Genomic DNA, 18,280 nt, shown 5'->3' on the forward strand with positions numbered 1-18,280 from the left:
CTTATGGAGTTGATTATTCTACATTTTATAAAGGATATTACATGGTTGATATAGTAAGAGAGTTGACATGCTGATTGGTATCCAAGCAATCATTTAAGGCTTATTTTCTGCTCTTGACTTCTTCTCATATGTTAATGAGGTTTAAATTCTCTTTTTGTGTATAGCAGATAAAGTACCTGAGATGCTTGTAAACATAGGGGCCATTTGTATTTTATTAATATGTCACAAAACCTTTAAAAAATAAATAATTTTCCTTAGTCACTTGTAACCTATGTTTTTGAGACAGAAGAAAGTTAGCTGTGTTATTAAATGTTGGTACTTTCCAAAAGGGATAAAGGAAGTTGATAAAAGAGGTCCCAAGATCTTGAGTAAGTTGCTCAAAAGCACTAAGGCCGTTCATTTGAGAGCTAGGTATGTTTGAGCTCAAAAAAGTAAAATGCAAAAAGAATACACATCTTCAGTATATATTTCAGTATAATTTCAACCAGTCATTTGAAAGTGTTCATAACTGGGTAGGCGAAGAAAAAGACTGAAACATTGATTTTAAGTGTTCATTAACATGTTAAACTACTTTAAAAAGAAAATACATATCTGTAAATAAGATGCATTTCCCTCAAAATAATGTATCACTTTAAATTTGAAGCAATTGGTTCCCTAAACTATGAGTCAATCTTCAGAAAGGGAGGATCATCCATCAGACATAAGGCTGAAAACTACAATATCCGAACACTCCCAAGTCAACTGTTGAAACAGCTGCATAGTCTCCCTAGAGCTAACCAATAAAAAAAAAAAAAAAAAATTTTAAAGGACATCCTCTCAAAGTAAAGATGTGGCATATTCTGCAAAATTGCTCTAATTATCAGAAAACTAAATAATGTAAGAGAAATGTTTAGAACTGTAATAAATGTAACATTTTGCACACTGTTTCATTGGCATTTTTACCTGATTAGCCACAGAGATGTTTGTTTTGTTGTGTGCGGTCAGCAAGCGTAGAAGCTGAGCTGAGTATCTGGCCAACAGAGGAAGGTTAACATGGCAACCTTCCAGAGTACTCTGCCTATGGAAGAAACTGCAACCAAATTTACAAGCTTGATATATACATTTAAGCATTAATATTTGAGAGGGTGATAGAAAGTTAGTTTATAGTTTTTGCTTAAATTGGATGCTACTACATTATCTCTGAAACATTCTTATTTATGAATTTTAAGATGTCCTTTGGTTTATAATGTCCATATCTCCTTAATACTGTTAGACTACTACCGAGAATTCCATGATTCCAGTGTGTCATTATTTATTAAAGAATTCTGCTATTGATTTCTCTTAGATTGTTTGTAAATGTTATTACAAAAAAAAAAAAAAAACTACATGGAATATGCATCTAGGACATCTATATTATGAGGAAAAGTGAGTTATTATATACCAGCACTTAATAATGCCTAATATGTAGCTTTATTACTATTACTATTAGTAATAGTAGTAGTCTTTCTATCCCAAAACAGGGAGTATATATCCATTTTTTTAACTATTTAATAAATTGTTATCATTATTTTCACACCTAGGTCTTGAACATTTCTTTTAGTTTTATTCATAGATACTTTATTGTTTTTATTATTAACATAGAATTGTTCTCCACATTTCCTTATTGGCCATTCCTACTACATAGAGCAGCTATTGATGTGTTTAATGTATACAGAGCTACCAAACTCTCTTATTTTTTTTAAGACTTTACATTTTTAGAGACGTTTTAGGACAAAGGTACAGTGATTTCCTATACAAGCCATGTCCCAAAACATGCATGGCTTCCAGAACTATCAGTAACCCCTATCACACAGGTACATTTGTTGTAATTGCTGAACCTACTTTGACATGATGTAATCACCCATAGTCTGTAATTTACATTAAGGTTTAGTCTTGGTGTACATTCTATTTGTTTGGACAAATATATAATGACATGAATGTTTATCTTTTTATTTCTGCTATTGTATTAAATATGGTCCCATTTTCTAAACAGACATAAGATAATCTGCCAAGATTCTTTCTTCTCTCAGTATATAAATATCATCTTTCTGTTGCTTTTCTTGTTTTATTGGCTAAGGTATCCATAAGGAGGTTGAATAAGACTAGAGGAAATAAATGTCTTACCTCATCCCTGTTTCTAGGGGCTAAATTCATGTATATATTAGGTCTTTACAAAAAAAGTTTTGCATCCCCATCATTAATGCATAAACGTGCCTGTCTGATTATACTTCCTCAAAATGCAGATTTTTATTTTAATTGCCAAATTAATAGGTGCAATAATTCTATTTTTATTCATATTTCTTTATTCTGAGATTGAATACTTCATTATTGTGTTTGTTACCAATATGACTTTGCTGATTTGTGTTCATATTCTTTGGCTAGTTAATAAGCTTTAAATATGTTTGTATTGATTAAGTGATTTGAAGACTAAATGCATTAACCTTTTATGTAATTGGCAGAAGTTTATTTTTTCCAATTCTTTTACCTACCCATTAAAATGTGATCACATTTATATGTTAGGAAAAGTCTCTCTTCAAGTGCTTTTAAACTTCATTAGTTTGCCCACATAAAGATGTTTACTCCCATGTAACAATAGGGAAAAAGATACATGGTATATCAAAGATTAGCGCATTACCATATATATTATGATAGTATATATTTGGTAACTACAAACAATAGTCAAAACATTTTAAGAAGGTTGAGAATATACATAATTAAATCCCATATTTGTTTAAAAATATGTTTTTATGTATTATACATACACATATAGAAAGATAAAATGTTAAGTTGATACAAAAATCTTGTTCTGATTTTGAGATACTGGAGTCACAAATTATATTTACGTTTTACTGTGTTGTCTCTTTTCATATGTAATAAACATAAATTATTTTTATAAGGTATATTTTGTTTGTTTTTTTAAGATTTGATTTATTTATTTGACAGAGATCACAAATAGGCAGAGAAACAGGGGGAAGCAGGCTCCCCACTGAGCAGGGAGCCCAATGCAGGGCTTGATCCCAGGACCCTGGGATCAATGACCTGAGCCGAAGGCAGAGGCTTAACCCACTGAGCCACCCAGGCACCCTGTATAAAGTGTTTTTAAAAGTCCTTCCAGAGGAACCTGCTTTCATTATATACCAGAATATGTTCCCAGCAAACCAACCCTCCTATAAATAAAACATAAAGTCTGGAGAAAGCAGAAAAAGTGGAAAAAGCAGTTACCAGGTAATTCTGGAGAGTGAAAAAACAGTAGGCATGTTTTGGAAGGGAGTTAAAACTTGGAAGAAGCGGAGTACCTTAACCAGATGGTTAAGAGGCCAACTCTTGATTTTGGCTCAGGTTCCACTAAGGTCATGATCTTGGGGTCCTGGGAAGGAGCCCCACTTTGGGCTCTGTGCTCAGTAGGGCATCTGCTAGCATTCTCTCTCTCCCTCTTCCTCTGCCCCTTTCCTGTTCACTCTCTCTCTCTCTCTTTTTTTTTTAAAGAATTTATTTATTTATTTATTTGACAGAGAGAGATCACAAGTAGGCAGAGAGGCAGGCAGAGAGAAAAAAGAGGAAGCAGGCTCCCTGCTGAGCAGAGAGCACGATGTGGGGCTCGATCCCAGGACCCTGGGATCATGACTTGAGCCGAAGGCAGTGGCTTAACCCACTGAGCCACCCAAGTGCCCCACTCTCTGTCTCTTAAAATAAATAAATAAGTCCTTAAAAAATGATAGGAACAAGGAAGAGCCCAGGATGAGTTTTCCATATTTAGGGCTTTGGCCTTCATGAAGACCATTCTCAGTGCGTGATGTAGGGCAACAGAGCTCTGAAGAAGTGCCCACCAGATCTCAGACCTAAAAAAAGATGGAAATCCTTGGGCACCACAACTGCTGTAAGATGAGGGCCGAGTCTGGGAAGAGGAAAGGCTGAGGAGAGCCCCTGGTCCTGTGTGTACGAACTCTGCTCAGACCTCAGGAGGACCACAGAACAATAAATGTATGGGGCAGTCTCCAAACAACACAGCTAGGGCTGAAATAATTGAGGTGAGGTCTGAGTGGCTATAATTGCAGAAGAGGGGAAAAATCAGCAATTTGGGGGCGCCTGGGTGGCTCAGTGGGTTAAAGCCTCTGCCTTCGGCTCAGGTCATGATCCCGGGATCCTGGGATGGAACCCCGCATTGGGCTCTCTGCTCACCAAGGAGCCTGCTTACCCTCTTGCTCTCTGCCTACCTCTCTGTCTCCTCTCTCTCTTTTTCTCTCAAATAAATAAATAAAATATGTGATCTCTCTCTCTCTCTTTCTCCCTCAAATAAATAAATAAAATATTTTTTTAAAAGTGTAAAAATCATGGAATGGGCTTAATAACAGAATGGAGATAATGGAGAAGAGAATCAATCGACCTAAAGATAAATCAATAGAAATGATACGATCTGAAGAAAGAGAAAAAAGCTCTAAAGTAATGAACCTCAGACACATATAGATCAAGATTAATTTTATCTAAATGCATGCACTTTGAGTTGAAGAAGGAAAGATGAGAAAGAAAGGAGACAGGAGAGTTATCTTTAAAGAAGTCATCATCAAAGTTCCTCAATTTTGGTGAATGGTGTAAATTTACAGACTCAAGAATCTCAGTAAATAAATTCCAAAGATGACAAACATGGTGAAAAGCATACCAAGGCACATCAGTGTCATATGGCTGAAAACCAAAAACAAAGATAATATCTTGAAAGCAGCCAGAGAAATGACACTTTATGGCAGGTGCACAATAATTTCAGTGACATGTACTCTTCTTCAGAAATAATGAGTTTGAAAACAACAAAAGCACAAATAAGATGCCGAGAGGAAAAACAAAAACAAAAACAAAGCCTTCATTCAGAATTCTAATGTAATGTAATGTAATGAAAATATCCTTTAAAAACATTTTTTAATAAAATAAGATTAAAAGAACCTCTAAGCAACATACCTTACTATAAGAAAAGGTAGGTAAATTTCTTTAGGTTGAAGAGAAATGATACCAGAGTGAAACTGAGATCTTCAGTAGAAATAGTATGAATCACAAGTAGTAAATATCTGAATAAATATAAATGACTTAATTTTTTTCATATTTGTAAAATGCATGACTTTAATATAATGTTTATAGTATAATGATTAAGTATAATGCTTAAGATATATATATATATATATATTTTTTTTTGTCATATGGGGCATGTTATTCTGTTGATACACTTCACATGAAATCTATAGCATAGAATTCCTTTTGTTGATAAATTAGCAAAAGCAACAATTAGTTTTTTAAAGGTAAACCAATTGATGAACCCTTAAATAGACTGAGCAAGGAAAAAAAGAAGAAAACATATGACTAATATTAGGATTGTTGGAAATGTAATCAATGCAGAATCAGCAGACATTAGCAGAACAATAAAATTTTACAATTTACATGAAGTGCACAAATTCATTGAAAGATACAAGAAAAAAGAAAGTTACAAGAAAAATGACATAAGATGAAACTGAAAATATGAATAGTGCAATACCTATTAAATAAATTAAACTTGTCATCAAAGCTTTTCCACCAGGAAAACTTCTGACCCATATGTCTTAGTGGTAAATTCTGTCAAACAATCAAGGTAGTTATAACCAATATTAATTACATGAAAGTTTTCAGAAAACAAATGAAGAGGGAATTGTTTCTAACTTTATGAGGCCAACATAACCCTGGCACTAAAATATGATGTTTTATCAAAATGGATAAAATCATTCATGATCATGGATGCAAAAACTATTACCAACTGAATCCAAAATTATTTATAAATGTATAAAGGGTTTATCCAGGTATGCAAGATTGTTTTCAGAATCAAAAATTAACTAATGAAATAATGTAGCATTGATTAATTTCAGTTAGTCTAGATTTATCCCCAAAGCTGCTGATTCTAAGCCAATGCTCTGGAATCTATTAATTAAAGATCAATGATGTTCTGGAACTATCTGTACCTGCAGCATTTCAGAGAAGGCTTTCTTGGCTTGCCAACATTATTTATTAACAATTTTAGATTTATAAATTGTACCAGGTTTCAGTGAAGCCTAGATGGGTTGGGGAAAAATATAAGGGCTCAAAGATTGAGCCTGATCAAATAGCATAAAGGTGAAATATTTAATGTTTTAATGTAGTGGGAAGAATAAAATAAGCATTCCCAGACTGGCCATTTTAATTAAGACTTAGACTGAAGGTTGCAACTATTGTAAAAAGGTAAAAAGAAGAGACAAAAAGTATAAAGACCAAAAAGGGAAAAATAAAAGTCTATTTAAAGATGGCATGATTGCTTACTTTTAAAAAATCTCAGAAAATTACAAAATGACTCTCAAAACTAAGAAAGTAAATTTAGAAAGATCTCAGATTCATGGTAAATATACAAAAATATAAAAATATACTAAAACCAAAAATTAGAAATGGAAATGGACCATTTATAGTAGCATGAAAAATACAAAATGAAAATTCACAAATATGTGAAGATTGAACAACATGCTACTGAACAAGAAATTAAAAGAAATTAAAATAAGTAGAAGGAAGAAAATAACAAAGATTAGAGCAGGAAAAAAGTAAAAATAGAGACTGATGGACTTTGGTTGATAAGGACAAGTACAACGATTGTAACAAATGTACCTCCCTAACGCAGGATGTTGAAGGGGATGACATTATGTACATACAGGGGCTAAGGGAGTTGGAAATGGTATGTCCTGCTCAGATTTGCTATGACTTAAAACTATATAAAAAATAAAAGTCAAATTTCGGGATGCCCAGGTGACTCGGTCACTTAATCATCTGCCTTCAGCTCAGGTCATGATCCCAGTGTCCTGGGATTGAGCCCTGTGTCAGGCTCCTTACTCAGCAGGGAGTCTGCTTCTCCCTTGCTTGTGTGCTCTCTCTTTCAAATAAACAAGTAAAATCTTAAGGAAAAAAAAAAAAAAGGATCATACATCATGACAAGTGAAATTTATTCCAGGAATGCAGGGATGGTTCAACATCCACAAATCAGTTAGCAAGATATACCACATTAACAAAATGAAGGATAAAAATCATATGGTCATAACAATAGATGCAGAAAAAGCATTTGAAAAAATTCAACATCCATTTAGGATAAGAACCCTCAACAAAGTGGATATAGTAGGAACATACCACAACATAATAAAATTCAGGATTAAAAAGCCCTCAGTTAACATCACACTCAATAGTGAGAAGCTGAAAGCTTTTTCTCTAATATCAGAAAAACAGAAGGAAATCCACTCTCACTACTTTTACTCAACATAATATTGGAAGACCTAGTCACAGCAATTAGGCAAGAAAAAGAAAAGGCATCCAAGTTAAAAAAAAAAAAAAAGAAGAAGAAGAAGAAGAAGAAATAAAATTCACTATGCAGAATACATTGCATTATGTTTATAGAAAACCTTAAAGACCCCATTAAAAAAAACTGTTAGAACTAATAAATTTAGTAAAGTTGTAGGATAAAAAAAATCACTGCACAAAGAAATCTGCTGCATTTATATATGCTAAAAATTAATTATCAGAAAGAGTAATTAAGAAAACCATCCCCAGGGTGCCTGAGTGGCTCAGGTGTTAAGCATCTGACTTTGGCTCAGGTCATGATCCTGGGGTCCTGTGATCAAGCCCTACATTTGGGCTCCCTGCTTCACAGGAAGCCTGCTTCTCCCTTTCCCACTCCCCATACTTGTATTCCCTCTCTCACTCTCTGTCACATAAATAAATAAAATCTTTAAAAAGGAAGGAAGGAAGGAAGGAAGGAAGAAAGGAAGGAAGGAAGGAGAAAGAAAGAAAGAAAGAAAGAAAGAAAGAAAGAAAGAAAGAAAGAAAGAAAGAAAGAAAGAAAGAAAGAAATTCCCTTTACAATTGCATCAAAAAATAAAATAAAATACTTAGGAATTAATTTAACCAAGGAGAAGACCAAGACCCATATATTGAGAACTATAAGACATTAAGGATAGAAACTGAAAAAGACACCAAAAATAGAAAGATATTCCATGCTTATAGATTGTAAGAATTAGTACTGTTAAGATATTCATACTACCCAAAGCAATATGCAGATTCCATGCAATCTATGTCAAAATTTTAATGCCATTTTTCACAGAGATGGAACAAAAATTATAAAATTTGTGCAGAAACAGCCAAAACATTCTTCAGAAAGAAGAATAAAGCTGAAGTCATCAAGACTTTTGATTTCAAATTATATTATAAAGCTATAGTAATTAAAACATTATGATATTATTAAAAGTATGATAAACAGCATAAAAACAGAGATATTAATGGAAAAATAGGATGCCCAGAAATAAATCCACACACATATGGTCAATTAATTTATGACAAAGGTTCTAAGAATATAAAATAGGGAAAGGGGACGCCTGGGTGGCTCAGTTGGTTAAGCGGCTGCCTTCGGCTCAGGTCATGATCCCAGCGTCCTGGGATTGAGTCCAAGGAGAAGACCAAGACCCATATATTGAGAACTATAAGACATTAAGGATAGAAACTGAAAAAGACACCAAAAATAGAAAGATATTCCATGCTTATAGATTGTAAGAATTAGTACTGTTAAGATATTCATACTACCCAAAGCAATATGCAGATTCCATGCAATCTATGTCAAAATTTTAATGCCATTTTTCACAGAGATGGAACAAAAATTATAAAATTTGTGCAGAAACAGCCAAAACATTCTTCAGAAAGAAGAATAAAGCTGAAGTCATCAAGACTTTTGATTTCAAATTATATTATAAAGCTATAGTAATTAAAACATTATGATATTATTAAAAGTATGATAAACAGCATAAAAACAGAGATATTAATGGAAAAATAGGATGCCCAGAAATAAATCCACACACATATGGTCAATTAATTTATGACAAAGGTTCTAAGAATATAAAATAGGGAAAGGGGACGCCTGGGTGGCTCAGTTGGTTAAGCGGCTGCCTTCGGCTCAGGTCATGATCCCAGCGTCCTGGGATTGAGTCCCACATCAGGCTCCTTGCTCGGCGGAGAGCCTGCTTCTCCCTCTGCCTCTGCCTGCCACTCTGTCTGCCTGTGCTCCTGCTCTCTCTCTCTAACAAATAAATAAATAAAATCTTAAAAAAATAAAATAAAATAAAATAGGGAAAGGACATTATCTTCAATGAATGCTGTTCAAAAAAATGGACAATGGCATGCAAAAAATAATGAAACTGGGTCATATATCACACACAAAAATTAATTCAAAATAGATTAAAGGTTTGAATTTAACACCCAAAACCATAAAACTCCTAGAAGTACACATAGGCTTTAAGTTCATGGACATACCTCTTGATGATTTTTTAAACTGACACCAAAAGCAAAAGCAAGAAAACCAAAAACAAACAAGTAAGACTACATCAAACTAAAGAGATTATGGACAACAAAGAAAGCCATCAACAAAATGAAAAGGCAACCTACAGAATAAGAAAAAATATCAGAAAATCATGTATCTGATAAGGGGCTAATACCCAAAATATATAAAAACCTCATATAATTGAACAGCAAAAAAAAAAAAAAAAAAAAAAAATCCAATGGAAAAAATGGGCAGAAGAACCAAATAGACATTTTTCTAAAGAAGGAATACAGATGGTCAATAGAAACATGAAAACATGCTCTACTTCATTAATAATCATGGAAATGCAAATTAAATTTACAATGAGTTATCACCTCACATCTATTAGAATGGCTATTATCAAAAAGTCTAGATATGACAAGTGTTGGCAAGGATGTGGAGAAAAAGGAACCTCATTCACTGTTTCTGGGAATGTAAATTGGTGCATCCACTCTGGAAAATAGCATGGAGTTCCCTCAAAAAATCTAAAAATAAAGCTACCATCTGATCCAGCAATTCCACTACTGGGTATTTATCCAACAAAAATGAAAACACTAATTTGAAGAGATATCTGTACTCCCATGTCCATTGCAGCATTATTTATAATAGCCAAGACACAGAAACAACCTAAGTATCCACTGATGGATAAATAAAAGAAAATGTGGCATATATATTTGTATATTTATGTATTTGTGTATGTGTGGGTGTGCATTTATATGTGTGTGTGTGTGTATGTATATTTGTGCATTTGTGTATATGTACATGTAGGTATTTATATGTGTATAACATGATATATAATTTATACACGTAGAAGCACACACATACACACACAGTGGGACTTTTTATGGTGAAAGAATTTATACTTAGCTTTAGCCAACTCAACTCAGATTAGATGATCCCAATTTTATTGGCAACATCCAAAGCATCATAGTCAGGAGCCAATCAAATATATACTTTCTTGGGGCGCCCTGGTGGCTCAGTGGGTTAAGCCACGGCCTTCGGCTCAGGTCATGATCTCAGGGTCCTGGGTTCGAGCCCCACATCAGGCTTTCTGCTCAGTGGGGAGCATGCTTCCCCCCTCTCTCTGCCTGACTCTGCCTACTTGTGATCTCTTTCTGTCAAATAAATAAATAAAAATATCTTCTGTCCATCAGGGCCTGATCAGGTGGTTGACCTTGGTTATACCAGTGTCATAGAGCTTCTTCACAGCCTCTTCTACTTGGTACTTGTTGGCCTTGACATCCACAATGAACACAAGTGTGTTGTCTTCTTTTTCATGGCTGACTCAGTAGTCAAGGGGAACTTGATGAAGGTATAGTGGACCAGCTTGTTTCTCTTGAGGGCATACTCTTTTGAGAATATTTAGGCTGCCATCAGAGATGCAGTATCTTGGGCCATGGGAAGGTAGGTGATGAGCAGACCTTTTTGGTGGGTGTCTGTGAATGCATTTCAGCACTGCTTTTTCTTGGCTTTCAAAGCCTTTGTTTCAGCTTCAGTTTGGGGAGGGACAAGGGCTTCTTTCTTGGCTTTTGGGGACGTCTTCCTGAAGGGCCCCTGATGGAATATTATATAGCCATAAAAAGAAATAAAATCTTACAATATGTGGCAACATGTATAAATCTCAAGGGCTATATGCTAAGCGAAATAAGTCAGACAAAGACACCTAATATATGCTCTCTCTTATATGTGAAATCTAAAACCTAAGTTCCTAGATACAGAAAACAAATTGAGGGTTGCTAGAGGTGGGGAGTAGGATGAAATAAATCAGTGAGCCGTTTTGGGGGTTTTTATTAGTGTAAATAAATTGAACTTAAAAAATTTAATTAGAAAATTTTTAAAGCATCTGTGAATCATTTACATGAAAAAGTGTAAAATATTGCTGAAGAGTATTAAAAAGACCTACATAAATGCAGAAATATATATATATTTTTAATTATAAAACTCTAAGTTATCCTCCGAAGTGGTCTAAATATTCCATCTAATCCTAATCAATTCTACCAGATGTTCCTTTCTCTGAAAAGAAAGTTCAAACTTTGACATGCTGGTACTAAAATTTATATGGAAGCCCAAACCAACTAAAAGAGTTGTATTTTAAAAAGAAAGATAGAGATGTAAAATTTTACACTACTAGATTTCAAGACCGTGTGGTATTGATGAAAAAACAATCAGGTAAATAGAACAGAATAAAGAATGTGAAAAAAAAGACTCACACAACTGATACCTGACCATGGAAAATTCTTTATAACAAATCACACAGAAACAGCTAGACATCTCTGTAGGGCGAGGAAAGTGACCTTTTACATCACACATATCCCTTACATCACACAATACAGCATTTCCTGAAAATGGACATGGATATACAGTCAAAGGTAAAAGAATAAAAGGGAGGGGAACCTTTTCAACTTTGGGGTAGGCAAAGATCTTTTAACAACAACAAAAAAAAATTAAAAATTATAAATATGACTATTTTGAAATAAAAAGTATGTGTGTTTCTTTAGAAGAGTAAAAAAACAGGGACACCTTGGGGGCTCAGTCGGTTAAGCAGCTCCCTTTGGCTTGGGTCACAATCCTGGGATCCTGGGATCACGTCCCACAACAGGATCCTTGCTCAGTGGGGAAAACATATTTGATGAACAACTTGTACCCCAGAATATACAAAGAACTCCTTTGATTTAATAATATTGAAAAAAGATACAATATTTTAAAAAGGAAAAAAAATTGAACAGACTCTTCACAAAAGTAGATATATCATCAAAAAATATCAATATAGCAATATATATCCATTATAAACATACAAATTAAAAGACTACCAACACCAAGTTCTGATGAAGATATGGAACAGTGGGACTCCTGTGGAATGTAAAATGGTACAGTTACTTTGGAATATTCTTTGTAGTTTCTTTAAAAATTCAACATACACCAATTTCTAAGTATTATATAAGAAAATACTTATACTCCCAAGTATTTATCTAGTAACAATGAAAGCATATGCCTACACAAACATTTACATAGAAAATTTAATTTTATTTTGAAGAGTCAAGGAGACTGAAAGTAACACAAATATCTATCAATAGGTGAAATGGATAAAGAAAATACAGCTTATACATAATAGGAAATTCTACTTACAATAAAAAAGAACAAACCACTGACCCACATTATGCATCTTAAAATGATTATGCTGAGCAAAAGGAATGATATATAAAAGAGTAAATACAGCATGTTTCCGTTTCCATTAAATTATAAAAAATGCAAACTATCTACATTGACAAAAAAGCAGATTCCTGGTTTTCCAGGAACAGAGGAAGGAACCGACTGCAAAGGTACAACAGGAAACTGCTGGTGTCGGAAATTATTGGCATCATGACTGCAGCAGTGGTTTTCACAGTTTGAATTTTGATATTTTGACAATGCAGTGCATTGTCAGTTTAAACAGATGAATTTTCTTGCACATAAATTGTATCTCAAAAATTGAAAGGAATTTTTTCTTTTGCAGGGGGGACATGTTTTCCCACATATTGAAATATTATAAATTATCTGTAAAGGAAATGGTGTTTTGGGTGCATGCATAAATTAACAGATGAATATAATAAAATACAAAATGCAGAAAGAGTCCAAATGGAAATTTGGCATATATAAAAGTGACATCTCAAAAATCAGTGGAAAAAAGTAGACTTTTTAATAAATGATGTTGGGATCATGGATCACCATATGGAATACAATAAAATTCGATCTGTTTTCACACTTTACAGCACAATATATTCCAAATGGATCAGAGATTTTAAAAAGAAGTGGACTAATTCTTCTATAATCCCAGAAGGGGAAAATTTTCTAACTATGACTCAAAATCAATACATAATAAGGGAAAGAACTGTCAAACCGACGCTAATAAAGAAAATTTAACATAATAAAGGAAAAACACTAAGAGTAAAGTAAAAAAAGACAAATATCATACTTGGGGAAATACTTGCAATTTATATCACTGATGAAAGATTTACATCTTTAGTATATATAACCTTGTTGAATAGAGACCAAAAACGACCTAGAACCTGAATGAAATATGGGCTTGAGATATGAATTGCCAGTTCACGGAAATAGAAAACCCAGTGACTCTTAAATATATAAAAACATACCAACCTCACTCATAAAATGAGAGATGTAAATTAAAACTATCCTGAAATATAATTTGTTGCCTATTAGACTGGCAAAATCCTAGTTTGGCAAACTGCTTTGTTAAGGAGGCTATGCAAAACAGGCATATAATGATATATAGAATGATATGTAATCATTCTATAATGACTGATGAGACATACAATTAAAATAAATAAAATTTAAAAAGTAAGCTAGTACAGCCATTTTTTGGTAGACAGTTTGCTGTTTCTTACAAAGCTACCCATAGTCTTAGCATACAATTCAGCAATCATGTTCCTAGTCATGCAGACTCCCCACTGACTGTGGAGCCCCATCAGGGGTTCGGTCTCATGCCCTTGAGATCGTGACCTGAGCCAAAACCAAGACTCAGACACTCAACCAACTGAGCCACCCAGGCACCCCAGACTCCTAGGTATTTTCTCAAATGAGTTGAAAACTCATGTCCTTTAAAAAACCTGCCCATGGATGTTTATAGAAACTTATTCATAATGGCCAAAACTTAGAAGCAATCAAGTTATAATTCAGTAGGTAAATGGATAAACAGTAGTACATCCAGACAATGGAATGTTAATCAGTGATAAAAAGAGATGAGGGGCACCTGGATGGCTCAGTTGGTTAAGCGTCTGCCTTTGGCTCAGGTCATGGGACTCCCTGCTGAGCAGGGAGCCTTCTTCTCCCTCTCCTCCCGGCTCATGCTCTCTCTTGCTATCTGTCACTATCTCTCTCTCTCTCTCTCTCAAATAAATACACAAAATTTTTTAAAAACAAACAAACAAAAGAAATTAACTATCAATTCATAGAAAGACATGGAGGCCCCTTAAATGTGTATTATTAACTGAAAGACTCCAACTGGAAAAGGCTACCTACTGTATGAATTCCAGCTACATGGCATTCTGGGAAAAGAGAGTAATAAGACCAGTGGTTGCCAAGAACTGGACATAAGGAAGGTATAGATGAAAAGGTAGAGCAAAGGGGATTTTTAGGCCAGTGAGACTCTTGAGTATGATACCGCAATGGTAGATACAGGTCATGATATATTTGTCAAAATCCATCTAACTGCAGGACACAGAGTCAACCCTAATGGAAACTAGGGACATTAGTTAATAATGATGTATCCTTACTGACTCATCAATGATAACAAACATAGCACACTAATGCAAGATGTTATTAACAAGAAAAGCAAGGGAGGTAAAGGAGCTATATAGGAACTCTATTGTCTGCATGATTTTCTGTTTAAAAATGCTTTAAAAATAATGTATTTTTAGGTAAATTAGGCTAAACAATGATAAATGCTTTGGAATGAACACAGGGCAAAGTGGGGGATGGGGGGCAGAGCACTATGGTGGTAAGAAGGAGGCAAAGGCAATGTGTGGTATTAGCGTGGTTGGGGTCGGTGTGGCCTCACAAGGAAGGTCAGACTTGAGCTGTGTTCCAGGGAGGTGCAACAGTGCATGTTAGAGGCTAGAGGAAGAGAGAAGGAGCAGCTGAAGACAGGGATCCAGGGCAAGAGTGAGGAGGCCAGGGTCACTGGGGCAGCCCATTGCATGGACCTAGAAGGAACTGATTTGTCTGAGATCCCACAACTCACTTCCTTCAGCTTAGTCAGCGAGAAACAGGAGAGTTCTCCTGTTGAGCAGTCCTGTGTCTGGGAGGGAAGCCCTCAGTATCCACCATGTGATGGGGCAATGGGGACACGTAGCGGCAGGATCCGTGGACCCCTGCGTGTCCTGAACCATCTTTCCTCACACACCAATAGGAGTATTTGGCTTCCTTCTCCAACCTGCCGACCATGTGGCTTCATTTTCTTTCTTAACAAACTCAGAAATGTACCCCCAACAACCTGGGATTAAACTAAAGGAGATAAATTGTTCTTGACCAAAACCCTCTTGTTAAGAAAAAAAGGGATAAAAATTGTAGCTCTGGCATGGATCTCAGACAGCATGGAAAAGAACTGATTCCATTTACAGGGGTGGCTGGAGTCACAGCAAGACTAGAACAAGACAGAATTAAGAGGAAAAATATAGTCTTCTTCAGTGTTTCCCTTAAATGTCTCCTGAATATTCTAGATGATAAGCCTCAGAGCCCCTTCCCTCTGACAGGGAAAGGTACACCTTGGAAGGCACTTGGATTGGCAAATCCCATGGTACGGGCCAAGATTTTAAAATATAAAACACCAGGGCACCTGGGTGGCTCAGTCAGTTAAGCGTCTGCCTTGAGCTCATGTCATGATCTCGAGTTCCTGGATCCAGCTCTGTGTCAGGCTCCCTTCCTGCTCAGCAGGGAGCCTGCTTCTCTCCCTCTCCCTCTACTGCTCCCCGTGATTTTGCTTGAGCACACTCACTCTCTATCTCTCTGAGTCAAAAAATTTAATAAATAAAATCTTTTAAAAATAAAAAATAAATAAAATCTTTAAAAAATAAATAAAATACAAAACATCAAAATAGGTCTGCCTTCTTAAAAATGGCATCAACCCAATTTCTGTGTATATCCCAGCTCCACTACTTCAGTGACATAACTCAGGAAAGTTATCTGATTTCTTTTCCACCCTAGAAAATAATCATTATTTTTTAGTAGGGTTCAGAGGGAGATCCAGTAAGTTAGTGCATGCAAAATGTTAAACATAGTGTGTGGTATGGAATAAGGGCTCACTGAAAGTTAGCTTAAATTTGAACTTGTGGACAATGACCTGGGTATCTGCTTCTTTTTACTGTCACCAATGAAGTAATGATGGAACATGGAGAAATGCCTTTATAGAGCTAAGGGAAGCTTTATAGCACTTTCTAAAGAATGATTCCCAAATTGCTGCCCTTGTAACTACAGAGTCCCATGAAACGTTCACAGCTGTTCCATGGTCAAGTGTACTCAAGCAACAATCAGTTAAGAAAAAAAAATAAATAAATAAGCAAACAAACCTGGCTTCTTGTGGTGAGCATACCACAATGTATGGATTTGTCCAATCACTGCACTGTACCCCCACAACCAATGTAACATGGTGTATGAGCTATACCTCAATTAAAAATGGGCTTCTTGGGACGCCTGGGTGGCTTAGTTGGTTAAGCGGCTGCCTTCGGCTCAGGTCATGATCCCAGCGTCCTGGGATCGAGTTCCACACCGGGCTCCTTGCTCGGCAGGGAGCCTGCTTCTCCCTCTGCCTCTGCCTGCCATTCTGTCTGCCTGTGCTCGCTCTTTCTTCTTCTCTCTCTGACAAATAAATAAAATCTTTAAAAAAAAATAATCTTCTTATTTTTTTTAAAGATTTAAACACATTAGCATTGAGGATATAACAAGGACTGGCATGGCTTGGCCTGAGTTTCAGAAGGGTAACTCTGGCAACATTAAGACAGATGGCTAGAAGGTCAAGAGACTGGACACAGATAAGAAATTATGTCGGCCGTGAGGATGAACATGATGTCGTGGGCATCGGTGACACCAGAAAGGCAGATTAGACAGTAGCTGGTGCCCAGTGAAATCAAGCAAGGGAGCAATCAGAGAGTTTCTATTTTCTCTGGAACGTGGTGGTAAAACCTAAGATAAAAAACAGGTAAGAAAGGAAAAAGATAATGAAAGAGAAGAAGAAAGACAAAAAGAGCCTGATCCGTTGCCTTGAGTTACTATTACGTACGACAGAGGGTTAGATGCCTATTTTATTTTGTCCTCGCCTTTTCGAAACGTAGATATTTATTATCTCCACTTTCCAGAAAACTAAGCATCCCTGAGACAAATAACAGGCCCTTAATCTTAGAGCCAGTGAAGAGAGGAGGCTTTCAAACCCAGGCCCTTCCATCCACTACGACCCTCTGCTCTTGAGTTTGCTCACATTGAAACATCCAGTAAAAAGGACGAAAAGGCCCATCCTTCCCATTGAATCACGTTAACTTCAGAAAAGCAAGCTGGAATTTTGCTCTGATGATTGTCAAATGCTTTCTTGGGGCACCAGAGGCCCAGCTCTGCTTTTGAGGAAAAGTTACCCCCCAAACAGTCAATGAGCACAGAAAAGGCACTAGACCCTACTGAACCCTGTGATCATCCCTCTCTGAGAATGGGTCCTATAGTTACGCAGGACTCAGGAGTCCTCCCCCAAAATAGCCGGCTCAGACCACTGCTCTTTGATGATTCCATGCACGGAATAACATGTTTGAAAATTGGATGTGTTTTGTTAGACAAAAGACCAATTGGGAGTTTCTAGTCCAGATGGCCTGCTCTGCCTGAAACCACCTGATGACCCTCTAGGACAGAGTGGGAACACTTCTCGCGCACTGTGTGAGATACTTGTGAGGATCGGTTAATTCAAATGATATTAGGGAAGACCCATCTGTACCATCGATGTTAATCCCCTCCTTACACACCCCACACCCCCACAAACAACACTAAACCAAATTGACCCTTTGCTTTGCAAATGCATTCCCAAATCTTAGAGTGGGGAGATGGGCACAAATGTGTAAGGAACTCACCTTTAGGCCTCACACCCACTCACAAAGGTGATAATCTTGAGTGGGTTTGCCTCACAAACCTGGGTACCCCTTTTCCCTTTGGTGAAATGAGAATAACAAGACGAGCTTATAGGATTGCTGTAAAAATGAATGTAAATCGCCCAGCTAGCATTGCACAAACACAAGGGAACTCTGACCACAAGCTGATATTATCACAGTGCGTGGAAAGGAGGCAGCTAACGACTCAGGGAGAAAAATAAGGTGCACAGCTTCAACTGGAATGAGACTAGCAGGACCTGAATCCAGGATCCTAGGG

The sequence above is a fragment of the Mustela lutreola genome, chromosome 7 (assembly GCF_030435805.1).
Source record: "Mustela lutreola isolate mMusLut2 chromosome 7, mMusLut2.pri, whole genome shotgun sequence".
Taxonomy (NCBI): domain Eukaryota; kingdom Metazoa; phylum Chordata; class Mammalia; order Carnivora; family Mustelidae; genus Mustela; species Mustela lutreola.